We start from the raw sequence: 21219 nt of genomic DNA, 5'->3' as shown, positions 1-21219 counted from the left end.
ATTCTCCATGTTTTGTTACCCATGGATAGATTACAAAGCTCTGTCCAAATATGATACATTTTTCATATTGCAACTCTTCACACTTTGTTCTTCTTTAGCTACAATGAAGGAATGAAAATGTAATGATAAGACACATTTATAGCTATGGTTTCCCATACTCAATTCTTCTCTAGTACCTTTTCCTGTTATTTATGCTACTCTTGGATTCGTTTGGAAATCAGTGTCTCACCCAATGCCATTAATTGGGGAAAAGGAGTACACAGAGAATCACCTCACCTGTGTTAAACTATCTCGGAGTTCAATGAACACCCCTATGGGTACCTTTTGTGTCTGTTTTTACATTAGGATTTTACTGTGTAATCTCAATCTGTCCCTAGCTAAATATTTGTCTACGCCGCAGGCTGGAACGGCCAGGAGGCGAGGTGTGTGTGTGTGTGTGTGTGTGTGTGTGTGTGTGTGTGTGTGTGTGTGTGTGTGTGTGTGTGTGTGTGTGTGTGTGTGTGTGTGTGCGTGTGCGTGTGCGTGCGCGTGTGCATGTGTGTGCGTGCCCGCACGCAGGGGAAGCTAATGTAAGACATAGACATTAAACTTTGCACACATTCCCATTCCAAGACAAGAAAGAAACTCCTCCCCAAATGTGTCAAAAAGTCTGCTTCACGTTATCTTCACACCTATAACCTAGATAACGTTATCTTCACAACTTTATAGCATTTTCTTCATAACACCGTTTTTGCTACTACAGATTTTGTCCAAAATGCAAACAAATCGATACACATTGTGCCTCATTCACTAAGCTTGTTTTTACACATATTTTGTAGGCCTACTTATCGGCAGATTTACATGGGACCAAATCTCATTAGAATCCCTTATTCTTCATGCAAAATCAATTACAATTGTGCCAAACCTTGCTATTTTTGATTTATTTAAAAATACATATCCCACAAACCCATTTTTTCACCCAGTTTCAATTGTCTGTTGTAATCCTGGGGTCTACACTCACCGCCAACCTGGGGAGAGCAACGGACTGACCTCATGTTTCCTTCAATATATGAGGAGTTAAAGCCGCTTCTTTTCAAATGACGGGGGGGACGGGGGGGGGGGGGGGGGGGGGGGGGGGCGTTTCCCCGAACGTAGCGCGTGGAAGGAACACGTTATTCCAACCAGTTCCTTTCCCCTCCATCAGGCAGGGGAGGACCAGGATTAATGCATGTTTTTGTGAGGATACCTACACTAAGGGACACGTTTCCCCGAACGTAGCGCGTGGAAGGAACACGTTATTCCAACCAGTTCCTTTCCCCTCCATCAGGCAGGGGAGGACCAGGATTAATGCATGTTTTTGTGAGGATACCTACACTAAGGGACACGGGGAGAACATGCAAACTCCACACAGAAAGGTCATTTTGCCAACCCCACCTTGGGTATGGGCACTGATGATTGAGGAAAGAACACGCCCACAGCAGGAATCGAACCCAGGACCTTCTAGCTGTGAGGCGGCAGCTCTACCGACTATGCCACCGTGCCCCTCCAATGTCACGCTATTAAGGACAGTGGAGGATATGTTAGTCCAAATGACAGATTCCCCTCAGTAATCAATAAAGCTCTGATAATAATTGATCAGGTATTGGCAGATTCCATGCATCATCATCTTTTTACCTCAGCAATGGTGACTGAGCAATTGTTCAGTAGAAAGGGCTTACCCCTGCTTTATGATCTTTGTAGAAAATGTTTAAGACACCCTTCCTCTTCTCATGGTCGAAATCCAAAGCTGTTTTGTTTTTGTCCCCCTCAGCAATATTGTAAATACTTTCGTTTTTTTGGTTGTTGTTGTTTTTTTTCTGTCTTTTTCTTTTGTCTGCCCACTCTTTCTTCTTTTTCTCCTTTCTGAAATGTACACTCTGAAGCGATATTGCCCTTTGCCCTTGTTAAGTGTTGACCTGATGCCATATGTAGTCCTGAAGAAAGCAAGGAAGTTACAGAGACACTGGAGATGGAGTCACTTGGAGGGGGGAGGGAGGGAAGAGGGGTGGGAAAAAAACATCCTTGGGAACTACACTTGTGTCCTATGTATGCATAGAAATGCTGTTATTCTACTGCTTTTTCCAAATAAAATAAATATTATAAAAAATTTAAAAAAAAGGGCTTACCGGTGTAAATATGATATACTTAGTATATAATATCCATTCCAAGCCTTTGGTTGTGAGGTTAAACTTTAAAAAATGAACTTCTTATTTTCATTACACGTGAGAGTAGGCTATTAACTTTATTAATGTTCAGCAGATTAGCGCATGAGGGACTCGCTTGTGCTGATCTACAAGTTGCCAGGTGGTGCGTCCCACTGCATTGTATGTAATCTTGTAGAGCTGTCCACTTTGAAGAGCGATGATGTTTTTCGTCTCACGTTTCCGATGTTATGGTCTTAAATGGGGCGTGGAAGAATGCAAATGATCTCATTCTCCACGTGAGTGTGTGCCTCTGACTTGCAGACAAAGGGAACACCTGTGATCCGCACATAACAGAGCTCTACACCCCTATTTGTGAATCGCATGACAATTTGTTCTTAGAGAAAATACACAGTCCTGGGGTAGGCCACCCGGCATGATGAAGACCTGTGTAACTAAATGACGAACTTGAAAACAATTTATTTTATTTTATTTTTTATTTATTTTTATTTTTTTGTAAACTTTATTTTTACATTTCTTCACATGACAATACACATGTATGCAAGAAAACACAAAACACACAAACATATACAACCTATATATCATACAATATGAGAGAATACGTCAAATATCCGCTTCCAGTAGGTAGTGAGGGAGCCTAACGAGGCTGGGGTCTGGCTGCATCTTGGGCATCCAGGGTCTGGCATGTTAAAGAGCCTGGCCAGCTTATCCCCTGAATAGTGAAGTCGATGTAGTATCTTAAATTGAATTAAACCATGGCGTATGCACATTGAAGAGGTGTGAATACGTAGTAGACTGTCCTCCCACATCTAAAAACAATTTATTTCTGTCAGCTTCACTTAACCTTATTGCCTGAGCTCCAAGATGAAAAACTATCTTTAGTCACGATGTGACTCATTATAAACTTATAGATCTTTTTTATATATGTATAAAGTTAAGGACATTTTCTCTATGATTTCAGTTAGTTTTAGTTTGTTTTGTAAACATTCAGTTAAGTCAACTAAAATGTGTTTTCCTAACTACAATAAGCCTGCATGTTGTGTCTCCAGGTCTCTAGGTGGTGCTTTTCCTCTGATGCCAGACACTGGAAGTCTCCCTCCTGCCAGAGCTTGGGCTGCCATGAACAGGATGAAATAAGCGATGGAGACTGGGGCTTGATATCTGGTGAGTGTGCTGTGAAACCCTGCCTAACCCTTGATTTCCGAGCCACTGCAGACTAACTCCCCTCTGTAAGCAGGGCGCCTAACTAATGATCTCTGGATCTGTGGTGTTTGTTGGCAGAAGATGCTGTGTTATACAGTGTTTCTCAACCTTTTCTGGATCAGGTCCCACTTGGAAATCTTTAAAGTGTTCGCGGCCCACCCATCTGAGTCAGATGGCCACAACACGTGCATTCCATTTTAAAATCTTTTAAACATATATGCTGTATATGTTTTACCGGTAAATATGAATGTTTATGCCAATTATTTGGGGGGCATTTTTGTAATACCCTCATGGCCCACCAGTGGGCCCAACCCACAGGTTGAGAAACACTGCGGTACACAGCTGAGAAATTATGAAAAGACAGCACAAGGAAATTACAGGTGCAGAGAGGTTATATTACAGCCTGAATATGACCAAGGACATAGCACTAGCAGGGATACAATAGCAGGGGAATTGATTTAACATTCAAAAGTCCAACAAATAAGATCATTATCTATACAAGACTATTAATAATATGAGACTAATTAACGTCTGCTACATGGAAGGCCAGAGTTTAATGATCTGTGCTGTGTCTCGAGAGAGTAGTCAGTCATTTCCAGGACTTGTGTAGTAAAGTATATTACCTTATATCCCCTTAACATCTGCCTGCATGGTGTTGCTACAGCCTGAAAATGTCACTGCAAATGATGAGGCAGTTGGAAAAGGGTCGTTCGAAGGCCGCCCCCCTTGCGTTGGGGGGCTTTGGTTTACTCTACACACCTCTGACCCTCTGCGGTTAGGAGGATCCCTGATTGTAGTTTCTGCGGTCAGGGGTGATCACTTGAAGCAGGAATATGATGTCCACTTGTTCTCCTTTGGTTCATTTGCTGTTTGCGGGGTTGTTCCTAATTTGCCCGCTAGTGTTGCTGACTTCAACATGCCTTTGTCCAGGCCACTCAGGTGGCTCAGGGGTAAAGTACCAGTATCCAACATCATGGCTTATAGAGGGTATGCACATGCATAAAGTGAGTGGCAAATCGAGTGTCAAAGTGAGTTTAATGTTTTTTAACATCGTTTGGCAGGGGTTCCCAAACTGTGGTGCGTGCACCCCTTGTGGTCAGGAGGTAACAGGGGGTGCACGGCCAAAAACATTTGGGAACCGCAATTTAATGCTGTTCTGTTTGGATGTATGGGCTGTCAAGGCCAGAAAGTAGTTTTTTGCCACTCAGTAGGCGTTCCCGCATAACTTCCCGGTATGATGATGATGTCACACGCATACCCTCGATAGGGTGTTTTAATCCACTCCAGGGCTTCCGGCTTGCTGAGCGTCTGTACAAACCCAATTGGCCATCTCCAATGGCAGGGAAACTGGGCGGGAGGGCATTCTTTGTCACTGCGCTATAGCTAATCCTGTGGGCTGTGGCGGGGCCTGTCCACAGGGGGCTGTTTAAAGGGGAGGTGCGCACAAGCTGTTTTCTTACCGTATGAAGACACGTATCCATTCGTCACTGATTTTTTTTCATAATAATAACATGCCGAGCGTTCCATAACGAATTAGCGGATTTACCGTCCGTGCGGAACTGCGGATCAAACGCTAGAACTCTTATTCAATCACGCAATTGTTTTTTGTTTACATCTGTTCTAGATGATATGACAGGTTAGTCCCTGGAGTGTTGTTGCTGTAACTCTTCCGGGTCTATGTGTGCTGACGTTAGACCCCGCCTACGCTTTTCTTAAAGGACCAGCACCCTATATCTTTATTATTTTCTTTATATTTGTTTTTTGGTCAATATACATATTATCAACATCATTTTGTGTAAAAAAAAACGGTAACACTTTATATTAAGGTCGTCTTTATAATGCATTATAGCACATTTATATTGCATTATAATGTGCTTATAAGGTATTATAACACTCGTTATAAATGTTTGTAATCATGTATAACAACTTATAACCACGTTTATAACATAAGTGCTGGTCATAATGCATTATTATGCTCAGTGGAACAGCACATTATAACTATTATAACTTAGGTGGTTATAAAGGCACATAGAGAAGTGCTATAATGTCTGTCATAATGCATTATTTATAACCAATGTGTATTAAATGGAATAATGTCTTATAAGCATCAATAATATGCTATAGCAGGACTTTGAGACCTTTAAGTAAAGTGGCAACATTCTTTAATGGTTATTAGCAGTTGTATCATTTTATAATACCCTATAGCATGACTTTGTGACCTTTAAGTAAAGTGACAAAACTTTGTATAATACGCTTTAGCATATTATTGATGTTTATAAGACATTATTCCATTTAATAAACACATTGGTTATAATGCATTATGACACAGACATTACAGCACGTCTCTATGTGCCTTTATAACCACCTAAGTTATAATAGTGCTGTTCCACTGAGCATAATAATGCATTATGACCAGCACTTATAATATCTTATAAACGTGGTTATAAGTTGTTATACATGATTACAAACATTTATAACGAGTGTTATAATGCCTTATAAGCACATTATAATGTATTATAAATTAGCTTATAATGCATTATAAAGGTGACCTTAATATAAAGTGTTACCATAACGGTGGCAAAACACAGAAGAGACAAAAGGGGTAAAACAAAATCATTGGCTACACAAAATAATGAAATGGGGAAAAACGTGTCCCCTCCAATCCACAACAGGCCTACAATGCCCTACATCGTGCATAATTTAGTGCAACATCATGGGACATCCTGAACTGTTTCTGTCATAGAAAACAATACTCACATTTTAATTAGTCCTTTCAAAGCAAATTATTTTGCCCTCATCTGTCAAATAAAAACACAATGTATGTTGGAAAAGTAGAGCAATTGCAGCCCATTTGTATTCTTCAGACATCTTTGCCCATCTGTTCTTCTGAGTGCAGTTTATACTTAAGTTATCAAGTACCGTATGCAGGTGGTAACAAGATGTATAGCATAGCACAGGCTTCTCCAGTGTGTCGGCATATAAATCCATGAATACAGTAGTTCAGTGTTTGCAGTATTCCATGAACATGTGGTAAATACCCAGCACAACATCTTCAGTATTAATTGAACTAGCGTGTAAAAATGTGCTTCATCAGGACTTACAGCAAAGGCAAAACTAGGACATGTTATTAAACAGCCAAATTCTAGGTGTTAATTTAACCCTGATAAGTGTACAAATGTAACCAAATGGACCCAACTAATAGGATTTTACTGTGTGCACTAAAAATACCAAAGACTGTAGGAATCAACTCAGTACCACTGCACATCCTGTTCTCCTCTCCTATATTCTGTCATCTACTTCTACTAAGTATTTAATGGCAGCAAAATGCAGGGTGGAAGTTTCTCTCAAATGGTTTGTAGGTTTCTTAGACTTGCTGAGATAGTAATCTGCAAGCACTTTTTGGTATTGACACTTTAATCATACACAAAGAGCATAATGGCTATCCATTCTTATTGGTCCCCAATTTATGATGAAAACGAAAAGCCCCCTGCTTTTGTAGTCGAGGCCCATTTAACTACCTGTGGATATTATGCTGACTCATTTCATTCCTTTAAACTAGGCATGTAACGATTCACTGAACTCACAATACGATTCGAAATACGATATTAGGTTCATGATACGATTTTTCACGATTTTTCAAACAAAAAATATTTCCCACTAAAATTACAGAAAAATATATTTTTAAAATGATGTATCTTGTCACTTGAATATGATGGAATATGATTAAAGCTCACATTTCATACCACACACACCATAATTCACCAGTTCACTAGAAATACAATTTGGTTAAAAAACCCGAAAACAAAAACATGATTGTGACCTTGGGCAATATTTTGCACTATTTTAATTAACAGGTTTAGCAATTTTGAGGACTATAAAATGCTTCTTGGGCGGTAAACAGCCCTCATAGCATCATAAGGCACATTTTACCGTCCTCAAAATAGCGAAACAGCATTGGCCACGCAGCACGCCAGTTAACAGACAGACAGTTAACATCCATGCGATGTATTTTTAGTTATAGCTTTAGTTGTAATTGTAATATTAATTAATTTATTCATGAATATTATTATTATCATACTTACTGTTGAGTGTTGAAATACACAAGTCATCTATATTCATGTATAAAAAACACAACTTTGCGTATTATAAACATCCTCATTACTTAAAGGAGAATGACATTTAATTGAATCTAATTGAATTGATAAATTTACATAAGATTGATCTACTATATGATGCCAAGTGCCAGGATCTGTTTCTTCATTAGCTTTACAACGGGTCATTTACTTTGTCGTTACTTACGGTTGAATGTGTCAACTTTATAGTCAAATTAGTTGTAGTGCTTTGCTCTTAACAATCAAAAATTGTATTCTCATCCCTAGACAATTAAATGATCCTACGCAGTAAAATCCAAAGTGTCTCAGAGTGGACATTCAATGTCCATTTTTATACTTTCAGAGATAAATTAACACTCTGGGTTTTACAATGTAGCAGTTGAATCCCTGTTAAAGAGTTAATTAATGTAACTCAATTTAACTCTGGAAGTGAAGGAATTTACGGGTTCACTTTGAGGTCGACCCGTAAATGTCATTTTCAGGGTAAATGGTAAATGGTGCATTTATATAGCGCCTTTATCCAAGGCGCTTTACATAGATTGTGCATTACATTCACCCATTCACACACACATTCATACACCGATTGCAGCGGAAGCCATGCAAGGTACCAACCAGCACATCGGGAGCAATTTGGGGTTCAGTGTCTTGCCCAAGGACACTTCGACATGTAGACAGGAGGAGCCGGGATTCGAACCGCCGACCCATGGATCATTGGACGACCTGCTCTACCTCCTGAGCCACAGCCGCCCCGCCTAGGGTGAAATTAACTCTCTGGATTTAGTGTACACTGTACACTGTACACAGTATAGGACGTGCTCTCACAGACAAACTGTTCGGTCTCTTCCATTCCAATGTCTGTTGTGCTCTTGCTCTACATTGTTTATTGCTTGGCACAAAACTAGAGGGTGGAACAAACTCATTTGTTTTGTTTGTCGCTATGGGAGACAATAAAAAATCTGTGATTTTAGACAGAGCTGTCTCAGGGTACAGGGATACCACATTTGTAACGGTTCCCCTTCAGCGATTTTGCCCAACCTCCTACACCATATATAATGGTGGAAGAGTAACTAAGTACATTTACTTGAGTACTGGATCTACATTTCTTGAGTATCTGTACTTAACTTGATTATCCATATTTTTGGATTCTTATGACTTTCATTCCGCTATATTTCAAAGGCGAATATTGTACTTTAGACTCCACTACATGGGGGGACAAAGTACATTAACCACTTAGCCCTAATTCAAATACAGTGACATTTTGGAAAAATGGAAAATTAATAGCGGAAGCACAGAGAAAGCCTCCGTGTTTAGCAAATAAATATTCTGTAAGTACTTAAACAAAAAAGCGCTGGCAGTGGGTGGATTATTTAAGCATTTATTCTGGCAGTAAATTAGTAAAAGCAAGTACTCCAGTACTTTAACTCAAATACAAATTTGACCGAGCGACTTACACTGTAGTCGAGTAACATTTGACCAGGAGTATGTACTTTGACTTAATCACTGAGGTTGAATTCTTTGTCCTCCACTGATTGCATGACCTTTACACAACTCTGTAGATTCAACGTGATTATACATGTATACTGTATCATTTCACAGATAGTGTTACTCGTGTGTGTTCGTTCACATGAGCACAGGTTCTGGAAGTGTCGATGACATCATGAATGCTAGGGGGAAAAACTGAATTACCGTTGAAAAATGCAATTTAGACTTGTATTATCTCAAGCAATAACCACTAGAAAATGCATTCGATGTAGAGGGGTACAGACTACAGAGACGTTATTTACTGATTTGTACAAATGTAGATGTTAGCTCAAGCAATAACATGTGCACTTCTGCAGCCTGCTGTGTACACAGCCATGCACCTATCTCCCCCCTCATTCCATCTGAAACCCTTTGAATGTCTTATTCGTTGTTTGACGCCCTCGTTTGATAATGGAATGCAGGCAGCACTGGTGATCAACTGCGTGTCGAAAATAAATACGTCTGAGTATAGGAGCACAATTCTCCCATATCATTTACCCCATACAGGGATACGGAGGTATGGGAGTATTCCACGTGATGGTGTCAGACGAATAGCTGGTTATAAGCCAGCCTCTTTCTTTGTCTAGCATTACAAGGGGGAGAAAAAGAGACAGTCAGAGCTCCTAGAGAGGCCTGGCAGGGCCTCTCTGCTTCCATTTGCTCGCATTCCTCGCCACAGAGCCAGCTCGTCCCACTTGAGATTATGCGCACGTCCAAGCTGTTACTGTAATTTGCATTGGCTCGTGGGTATGGGTGGAGGGAGCAAGAAGGGAAGGGAGCAGCACATGAAGCAGGGCTGTTCTAAGTGGCCCTGGCAGCACGGAGAGCCTCGCATGGGTCTAGCTTCATGGACAAGGGGCACGGGCAAGGCCATATTAAAGTGTGATAACGACACTGAGCAGTCTGCTCTGCTGTTAATTATGAGGCTCGCTGTGTCGTTGGAAATGCAGGAAATTGCAGAGATACACTGGAAAGTTCTGAGTGTTCGTATAACCAAATGGACCGCTACGGTTCCATTTTGTTACATTTATACGCACTCTGAGTTAGTAATGGATACATTTACACTTGAGGGTTTTACTGTGTACTGTATAGCCTTGGAGTCATAACCATCCTAGTCACATTTAGAAATTGATCTTGAGCCAAAGTTAATGCTTTGCTCTATTGTGTGAGTGTTTTCTATGGGTTTCTTTGGGTTGTAATTTAAATGTTAGTTTTGTCAAAATGTACGGAAAATGTATGCATTGATCTCTTCTGCAACAGGCAGAAGAAACTGGTGACAGCTAAATTTGATAGTCTTATCAAATTAATCTCGCGTAGCCAGACAACTATTCCACTATCTGTGGAATGTATCCAGCGACTGTAATGAAGAAACAGAAATGGGGGCTTAACTTCCGATTTCTGGCTTTCTCATGATCAGAGCTTCCGTGCACCAGACTGTATAACGGAAGCATTTGAAAATTGGAAGAGGCAACAGTCTGGCCACGCGACACTAGTGAGTAGTGATTACCCAAAATACCCTTTTCTTCACTGCAAAGGAACAAAAACTCTTTTATCTCAAGCTTAAAATAGCATTTATCTCTAACAAAGACAACTTTTGGGCTGCAATTCTGTCATAATGATGATGAGCAGTGTTGGGCATCGTTACTTTAGAAAGTAACGTCGTTAGGTTACTGGATTACTGCCCATAAAAATAATCCCTTACCGTTACAAATTACCTTCTGAGAAAAGTAAAAGGTAAAAACGAGAATGATACACACCATGAACTGACCATAGACAATATCCCCTTTACAGCTCTCTTTTTATTAATGAATATAATTTGTCACAATCCGCACGTAGGACTGGACAGAAAGAGAGTGCAGAGAGTACACTACAATATGCCATACTAGGCTGTTGTGCTGCGCTCTGATGCCCTCTCCACGCCGCGCGCCGTGGCGCATGAACAACAACAACAACTCCACGTGGACCCACGACGACCCACGTATGAATTAGTTAGTTTATAAGCAATTGCACGGCGGCCATCCTTGCAGGCAGTGACAGTAACAGAATGAGAATCCTGTAGGCAGTAACCTGTTCATTTTGGGGGGGCAACAACAACAGCCTGTTGTTGATGATGAATGATACTATGAAACTTAACAATTCATTAACTAGTACTCACCTAATGACGCCGCCACGGAGGATATACCATGTTAAACGTAATTTCAAAGTGTTTAGCCTACATTGTTTAAGTCATAGACGCATGCGGTTTTCATGAACTTTGGCTAAAAGCATGTTGTTGTTATTATTATTCCACTACCACCCTGCACTTCTAGTCGACTAGACTGTCATGGCAGCTGGCTACAACCGAAACAACTTCCTCTTCAAAATAAAAGCTACTTGTAACAATACTTTTATTTCTTAAGTGAACTACAGGATGTAGTAGACGCAGGATGTATAGTACATGAACAGGGACACATTATAGTAACGGGATTACTTTTTTGGAAATGTAACTAGGTAACTAACTACTGAATTGCAAAACTAAGTAGTTACTTTATTCCATTACCAATGAAAGTAGTCCGTTACATAACGCCGTTATTAATAGCGCCGTTACACCCAACACTGATGATGAGGATAATAGATAATGGCCTGGTTTCCCAAAGGACACCTTGTTGCACATTCTCAGTTGCCCTCTAGGCCGCACATGAAGACTGTGAACATAGACATTCCGTGCATAGATGTGCCACGCAATGGCCTCAGGCCTGAGGCCTGGTATGGTAGGCCTCAGGTCTACCATTCTGAAATTGAATTTAAAAATATTTGGACTGCTGGACAGCTGACAGTAGGCTCTCTTCACTCTTAAAAAAATGTAATTCAATTTAATTTCTTTGATGCTGAAGTAGGCCTTAATTTCAAAGTTTTTATATTTAAATGAGATGAAGAAAGTCACCACTCGCACCACACATTTCTCTGCGAATGGTTTTAATACTGCCACATGTCGACAGGTGTGTGTAGGCTAAAGAGGCTTTAGGGAAACAGGTTTGTGTATTCATGCAGGAGGCCTTACGTGTGCAACGAGGACAGGCATGGCTGTGCTCTAGTCTAGGTTGTGTATTTCTATGTTGACAGTGTTTCCCAAAAAAGGACATAGTGTTTGATTGGCTGCCATGCAGCCAATTAGGCCACACACAGGCTTCATGTGCGGCCTAGAGGGCAACTGAGCATGTGCAACACCATACCTCTTACACCATGGTGTAAGAGGTATGGTGTATGGTGTTACACCATGGTGTAAGAGGTGTCCTTTGGGAAACCGGGCCAATATAATGATCTCATGGATCTCATGGATATGGATATTTTTGTATAGGTTAGAGGTAGACAAACAGCTGATTGTCTGATAGTTTGTGTTTCCGATTGGAACCAGTTAACCAATTACACCTGTTCTCCCTATTTTGGCCATGTCATTATAGGCAAAAATGGTCACATTACTTTCACAATTTTCAAAGAATGTCGCACAATGTGTATAGTTGCGACCAAAGGTCGCAGTTAACTATGGAATCGAGCATTTCCCGTCAGTTAGTGTGTCGGGCACCATATATAGTGCCCAGGTCTCGTTACATCATGTGACATCATCAGGGATGGAGATGTGGAGACCCTGATGTCATAGTAAATACGACCTGATGTCGCAGTTAAGCCCATATATGGAGATCCCTGATGTCATCACTATTGGCCAGCAACTCTACATCTGACCTCAAACCTCAAACCCTTAGATCTCCATATATGGATATATTTCAGAACCTGTTCTGACATTCCACATGTTGACCCTTGCCCACCCCATCCATCCTTTCTCTTCGATGTCTCCCTTTTGACTTATACCTGTCCATTCAAATTTCAAACTCTAGACGGGCCTGCCCCAAAGTTATTAGTGCAGCCACGCCCGGCAGCCGGCGAAAACAAGAGTTCTCAACGGGCCCGGAAATTAAGGCCCGCATCAAACCCTGTACACTCCAGAGAATGTCCCCGCTACCACCCTTAGATATCCATATACTGTATGGAGCTGACCTGTTCTGACATTCCATATGTTGATCTGACCTCATCAAACCCTGTACACTCAAGACATGCTCCTTATATGGCCAGTACAGAATTCATTCCATGTTGATCTGACCCCCCATGCCAAAGCGCCAGCACTCGCCCAGCAGTCTGCCGTCAACGAGGCGGCAGACTGCGACCTCGCCCTAAAGGGTGACGTTGCGTGCAGAGACGAAATGTTTTTATAATCGTCATGGGGGCGCCCCTCCTCCCCCCGCTAACCTGGCAGGTGAAAACAAGATTAGCATTTGAATGCCTGATCTGCATGTGTACAAGGGGACAGGCAACGCGGCCCACCCGCCCCCGGGCCCGGACAAAAGAGGTGTTAACGTGCGTTCAGACTTGGATGGTTAGAGCTGCACGATTACATACAAAGTCAATGCAAAGACGAGAATTGCGCGAACGGGCGCGGCGCGACCTGGCGCGGTACAAACGGGACGAACCGACTAGGCGAATATACTGTACATATTCAGGTCTAATTCATCATGGGGGCTCGAGCCCCGCCGCCCCCACAGAGTCTACGTCACTGGTCGCATGCACGCATCCGCCTCAGGCATTTTACTGGTGAAGTGATCTTGTAGATTGGCTATTTTCGCCATATTTTAAGTATAGTGGTTAAGACTAGTCTTAAATAATTTGGTATTGTTTACAGCCTGAAACTGTCTATATATATGAATTAACTAAAGAGACTGGTACTGGATATAAGTGATTTTAGATAATGCCACCCCCATATAGATTGTGCCTTACTGTATTATTTGTGACATGCTACAGGCACACAGGGGTTGTGTTACCTCTCCTCTACCCAAATGGATGTTGAAGTTGCCAGAACAGCGAAGCTTTTCTGTTTATCAGACAGATATTTGATTATCTGCCTCCAGCATTATCAGTCGTCACTGTACTATTACAAACATCACACTCATATTGTTCTATTTGTAATACTCCAACAGTGCTGTTACGACTGGGATAGGGGGTGAAATGTCAAAGTAATTTAAAAAGTTATGTCAATGGGGCATGGCTATAAAAGTTTTCTCTGGCAACAGTTTGTGTGCCCTTGTATTCTTTCAAAATAGCGACGTGGTCTGTTGCTCTCCCCATGTCCCCCATATATGGGGACTAGGTTGGCAGAGGGTGTGTAGAGCCCAGGATCACATTAGATAATTGACACAGGGGTGAAAATGGGTTACAAAATCGTGGGATAAAAAAAAAAAAAAAACGCGACGTGGGGTGCCCATCCGATTTCCCCCAAAAAAGTTTAGATTTCGTTTTTTAAGACGTGTACAGACATCTTGGGCACACCATGGGATAATTCCCAGGACGTCTGGAGACGTCTTGGGCACAAATTGGGTTAACTGCATGGCCAATTGGCATATGGACAGACTGAAAATGGTGCATTTATATAGCGCCTTTATCCAAGGCGCGTTACATAGATTGTGCATTACATTGACCCATTCACACACCAATGGCGGCGGAAACCATGCAAGGCACCAACCAGCACATCAGGAGCAATTCGGGTTTCAGAGTCTTGCTCAAGGACACTTCAACACTAACTCTGGGGGAGCCCGGGTTCGAACTGGCATCCAGCCACTCTACCCCTGAGCCACCACCGCCCCAACATAGCTAAATGTTTCTTTAAACTGGTGTCATATGATAATCTATTAGCTCTGTGTGTTGCAAGGGGTAGAATATACTAATTATCACCATGGCAATGAAACATTGTCGATAAAGAAATAATCATGTAAGACATATCAAATTGTTATATGGGCCTTTCAGGTTCAGTGACAGGCTGACAGGTTTCCAATTAGGGATCCAATGAGCATGGAATGAGTTTCAGAATATTTCCATTACAACATGGAAGTACTAATATACTGACTGGGTGCACATACCTGGTTTTACAATGGGTGTAATGAGAGGGCTTTCTGCATTCATTTTCCCATACACATTTACGTATATCTGCCAAATTGGAAAATAATGTATTCAGACATTGGTGCATACACTACAGTGTCAGCCATCATGATGTTGTTTAAGTATAAGATGCATTTTCTGTAAGCTGAGATCACAATGAAGCATGTTAACGTACACTACATTTGTAAACAGCTAGCTGTTATCAAGAAATGTAAGTATTTATAGGCTATCTGCAATATTATAAATTAGGTTCAGTTATGACTATGCAGTATATTTACAATGCAGGCATTTAGGAGACACTCTTAATCCAGAGCGATTTACAGCAAGCAAGGACAACACAAGGTAATACTGTACATCAAATGCATAGAAATAGTAATCTAGGATCATAGGTAAACCAAGAATCATCAGTCTAACAGTAGACCTGGCTTCTGTCTACATAAATATGCTATCTAAATTACATTTTTCCCTTTGCATAAGCCTGTAAGGTCATCGAAGCTAGGGCAAGTGCTATATGAGTTAAAGTGGAGTCTGAAGAGGCGAGTCTTTAGATTATGGCGGAAGAGTCTTCTAATTGCAATGGGGAGTTCATTCCCAGTGGTGTAAAGTAACTAAGTATATTTACTCAAGTACTGTACTTAAGTGCAATTTGAAGGTATTTGTACTTTAATTGAGTATTTCCAATTTCCAATACATCTCAGAGCCAATATTTTTACTTTAACTCCACTACAATTATTTGAAAACTTTAGTTACTAGTTACTTTGGAGATTTTAATTTGGATTCTTTATTCTTTCTTTGTTGATGATCAATTTTGTACTTTTCATTGAGTACATTTTGAATATGGGACTTTTACTTGTAATGGAGTACATCTACATTGCTGATCGCCTTGACTCTTGATTGCCTATATTAGTCTTTGGCTGAGCTCACACCTTTCATGCAATTCTGTGCTCGTTGGATGCTCGTTGGATGCATGTTGTGTTGTGTCATGGCCGCCCAATGTATTGCCAATGGAGGTCACATGGTTTGACCCAACATTGTGTTGTGTGAGGGGGAGGGGCGGACGACTGCGCCCCTCCCCCTCACACAACACAATGTTGGGTCAAACCATGTGACCTCCATTGGAAATGCATTGGGCCGCTGGGCGGCCATGACACAACACCCAACGAGCACAGAGAATTGCATGAACCGTGTGAGTGCACCCTTTGGCCTCACTCAGACCTTTACTGCATTGCTGCATTGTTGGATGAATGTTGTGTAGTGTCATGGCCGCCCCAATGCATTTCCAATGGAAGTCACATGGTTTGTAGTCCACATTTTGGACTACAAGCTGTTGTATGGCTTTCGGCTGTGTTTCGACTGCGCCCCTCTCCCTCATACAACACAAATGTTGTGTCAAACCATGTGACTCCCATTGGAAATGCATTGGGGCGGCCATGACACTACACAACATTCATCCAACAAGCATACAGCAATGCAGTAAAGGTCTGAGTGAGGCCTACGTGTGCTTCCAGGGCCTTATGGTCATAGTATCATCTGAACATCTCAAATTGTTATACATTTGTTTTAGTTTTAGTTTTTTTTAATTGGTCTTTGCAAAAATGTGTTTCCAAAAAGAAGTAAAATATGTGTTTTGCAAATACAATTTAACTTAGTTAATTAGACATGTTTTGAATGTGTTTGTTGGCAGACAATATGGTTTTCTCACATAATTTGCATACCTGAAGGTTAGGGTTAGGAAATAAGCATAGCCAGAAAAGAACAGTATACAAATGTGGATTCAGGGATCCATCTCCTCATCACTCTAAAATTGTTAGCTTATTGTCATGTGGGAGTTTTTCCCAACTACATGGGTACATAAAATGCATATTGTGTATTTGTTGTCTCACTGCTCTCTTTTTAGAAATATTTGGATATTGTATGCTAATTGTAATTATTTTATCATTCACATAGATACCACACATTCTCTTCATCAGGAGCAAGATAATCAAGAACGAATATTATATGAAGAAGACATTCTGTGACAAAGGTTTTAATTGTCTTGTCGAGGTCACACATCATTAAGATATTCAAATGTGTTTCTGCCAAACCAGACGTATACAGTACATGAGGATTACTAATGCTATATGATAATGTTACAGCATTATATACAGAATACTGAACATTCTGAGCTGTTATACTGCAGTTGATTAGGTAGTGAATGGCATTCAATACTTTTCTCCTATGTATGGCAATACATAGGAGACCTTTAGTCTTTTGTAATCGTTAGAGGCCTGTCAGTGGATGTTTAATCATTATTCAGAATAGAACGATGCACATGGATCCCCATAAATTAATCATCATTGTGTAATTAAGTTATGCTTGGAAAACCCACTAGGAGGGGTCATTGCATTTTTGTATATATTATACGATTTACCAAAATTGATAAATTAGCTCTTTTGTCAAAGCAGACTAGGAATCATTTCCCTTAAGTTAATAGTAACAGTAACAGTAAAAGTAACAGTACAAATTAGTTTCATTTATTGTCCACAATGTGGAAATCCGTCTTCGGTCCCATAACAACAGTAACAACAAAACAGCAACAACACTTACACACAATTATGTTCATGGCAAAAAGCAGGACAACAGTGACAAATACATTAAAAACCGGTTTAACGAGACATGGTATAATTTAGTGCCTTAATGGCATTAGGAATTAAAGAATTTATAAAGATGTTACGGTTAGCTTTAGGTACTTTGTACCGTCAACCAGAGGGAAGTAGTTCAAACTCCCAGGAGAGTTTGCTATCTTGACAGTTTTTTCCCCGAATTATCCTTCCTTGTAGATACAACTTAATTGTTTCTGTTTCTTCCCAATGATTTTTGAGGCTAGGTTCACTATTTGCTGCAGCAGCTTGCGTAGTAGGTGGAGGCATTGGTTACAGGTTTTAAAGATCTGGTCAGTATTTTCTAGGGATGCACAATTAATCGGTAGCATAATCGGAATTGGCCATATCGGCCATAAAAATGCCATATCGGTATCGGAATGTTCTCAAAATAATACAGATTATTTAATCGGTTTTAAAATAAATGAAAAATCTACATTTAATTTGTGTACTCATCTCATTCAGTAGTCAATCAGTTGTGAAAACAGACACTTGGAAAAGAGTATATTGATTGATTGAATACTTTATTAACAGGCTTTGGGCCAAACTCCTAGACCTATGGCCTAGGCTTGTTTCCATTGTGGTCCTCTGTATAATATCGGAATCGGTCAGAATCGGTATCGGCAGATATGACCCTGCAAATAATCGGAGATCGGATATCATATCGGTTATAATTTCATAATCGTGCACCCCTAGTATTTTCACTGAAATTAAGTTTGCTGTCAATATAATGTGCCTAAATATTTAAAATTGTCAACTACCTCCACTATTTGTCCACTAATTGTAACAGACTGCACAGGTTCAATTATTTTTGATGAATGACAAGTTCCTTTGTTTTTGTCACATTGATCCCTAAGGAGCTTTTTTCACCCCAGTTCTGGAGAGATGACACATATACTCTGTAGGTTTCCTCCCCCGCTGTGTCCCCCTTCTTTAGTAAGGCAACCATATCATCCGCATACTTAAACAAACGAAACATATCCTGTTCTAACTGGAATTCATTTGTGTAGGAAGGAGAAAAGTAAAGGTGATAAGATAGTCCCCTGCGGAGCACCAGGGTTCAGTGATGTCAGACAGAGTATCATTCACACAGACCTGTTGAGGACGGTCAGAGAGGAAGTCTCTGACAAGATGCATAATACCTCCATCATCCATTTACCCCTATTGTCAATGAGTCCCTGCAGAAGGGTGTGGATCTGCATGCTATTGAAAGCAGAGGTAAAATCAATAAAAAGGACCCTGGCAAAGTGGGAGGGGACTTGGAGATGCTTTGACAGGGTGTTAAACAGGCTGATAGTTACATCATCAGTTCCCCTCTGACTTTTATAAGCAAATTGCAGATGATCTAAGCTGTTAGAAACCATCGCTGTAATTTGTCTACTTATGACTTTCTCAAAACATTTTCCCAAAATGGAAGTATAAGAGCAATAGGCCTGAAGTATTTTAGTTCAGTGGCCCCAGGCTAAAATACATTTTCCATAAATTAGGCATTGTTAGAGAATCAAGCAAATACTGGAATAGCTTCAACACAATACCTTTAAGTTCATGATGAGGCTGGCAGGGCACTGCGTCAGGCACCCAGAACTTGAGGCAAGTAAATTGACCCTATGGGAGCCAACCCAGGGCAAAGCCAGGAGGGGAAAGAAGCGTACCACCTATGTAGACGTGCTGCGGCACGACAGCTTGGCTGACAACACTGCAGAGCTCAAGAACCTGATAGGAATTTGTGGAGGGCAGCGATCCAGGAATCCCGAGTTGGTGTTGGCTAGACCTCACTCTCGCAGCAACTAACTAGTTCATGGACATTTTCTTTCAACACTACCTCTAAGGCCATCTGGCCCAGGGGCCGAGTTGGGCTTAACAGAGGGCAAGCTAGCTACAATTTCATGTTCACTGAGTGTATTTCCTTGGTCACTGTCTTTTCCCGTCTCAGCTTAGCCCTGTATCGTGGAAGATGTATGACGTTATGGTCAGACTTCCCCAAGGCAGGCCTGCAGATGGATTTATAGGCGTCTGGTATGTTGCCATAACACTTACTGTGACAAGTCTATAAAGTTGTATCTTATCAACTGATTAAAGTACACACAGAAAAGGAAATGCTTGTATTGATTGGTTATGAGTGCATGCATGCAGATGGGTGTTTAAAGAAAGTTCAATATTTATATTAATAAACAATACAATAGTTTGTTAGCCTGACACGCGATTCGGGGCTGGAGCCAGTTGGTATACTTTCGCAAAAATAATAAAAGCATGTCATTTGAGCCATATACTAAACCCATAATTATTATGTCTCTACGCTTGGCTAAATTCTCTGCTCTAAAAGTGAATCATATACAGTAAGTGCCACATAATATCATGCAGGGATGCATTATGAGTAGAACAAATGCAAGTTGAGGCTTGGGAAGGGGAAATTAGTAAGACATTTCACAAAAGCAACAAGCATGTGGTAACACAAAGCACCATATGTGATGAAACAAAAGAATTGTAATTTTTTCCATATACCGTTTACTAGTGGCACACAGCATCTTACATTATGAAACAAGCATAATATAAATCATGAATACAATTCAAGCGCAGAATAATGAAAATGGGTCATCAAACCATTGGCAATAAAGTCACTACTCCTGTTTTCTAACTATCTATGCATGCTTGTTTTGAAAATGTAACTGTGTAAAGCAATGATCCGTTGAAAGTCTGCACAGCAGTAATGCTTTATTTGCAGAGAAGAAAACTAGCCTCATTATTCATAGTTGAGATACTTGGTTGTTTTTTATTTTTCCCCAGAGTATAGCACTCCAAAAAAGGCCACAAATAACACTGTTCTTCCCATTCACAGGAGAGAAATGTTTTGGACTAAATTTAATAAAGATGAAAGTTGTACAGTTTTACTTCACTAAGACACATGAAATAGTGTGGTTCAAGTTTATTGCAATTACATCAATGTTCTTGCTGCAGTCAAAAGTGTGAAATCTGAGTTCAGAGCTCTACAATACAATACCTCTATTATCTACATATGGCAAATCTTAAATAAGAGGATCGAACACTGACCTGATTCATTTATTAATCATAGCAGCTAGCAGATGGAATATAGTTGTTTGTTTGCTTGGTTTTTGCTGAGCAGCCAATTGTCAACAATTTGTGCATACATTTATTTTGGCTTGGAAAACAACCACATCCCGGAATTGCATTATACATGATATATGGGTTCTCATGATTAGTGAAAACATTCTGATGAAAGATTTCATGGATCTAACTGGGGCTTTGTCCTAGAAAGAAATGAGTGTGCTTTTATTAAACATGTTTATATGAGGGAATTATTAGTTTGATTTTCACCAGAAAGATCTTTAAGAAGACCTTGATCTCAGTGGAGAAGGGGCTATTGATTAGATCGAGGCCTGACATATAGGCCTATGTTGCATAACGTGACACTGGTAATAATTAAGCTTTGTATAGCAGCAATAGTTTGTGCATCTCCATTCATCTACTGTACATGCTAAGGTTTAAGTGGATAGTAATTGAAAAGAGAAGATGGAAGGTGGTGTGCTTGCCATGCAGACATAATTATAAAATGCAAATGCTGCTCTATTTGCCAAGGTATTGCTG

General features: G+C 40.5%; 1 protein-coding gene across 2 annotated transcripts in view; it reads left to right on the top strand.

Moving 5' to 3' along the window:
- LOC306932384 (leucine-rich repeat and fibronectin type III domain-containing protein 1-like) overlaps positions 1-21219 on the top strand; it is a 173130-nt gene that overhangs the window by 139613 nt on the left and 12298 nt on the right. Inside the window, exon 3 of one of the 2 annotated variants that reach the window (XM_079514176.1) lies at positions 3230-3344. The exons of the other annotated variant lie outside the window; for it this stretch is intronic. The gene's annotated coding sequence lies outside the window, so the exon portion shown is untranslated. The remainder of the gene's footprint in view (positions 1-3229; positions 3345-21219) is intronic. 2 annotated transcript variants of the gene reach the window in all.

The sequence above is a fragment of the Electrona antarctica genome, assembly GCF_951216825.1.
Source record: "Electrona antarctica genome assembly, chromosome: 11".
NCBI classification, from domain to species: domain Eukaryota; kingdom Metazoa; phylum Chordata; class Actinopteri; order Myctophiformes; family Myctophidae; genus Electrona; species Electrona antarctica.
This window is presented reverse-complemented; position numbering and strand designations above follow the sequence as displayed.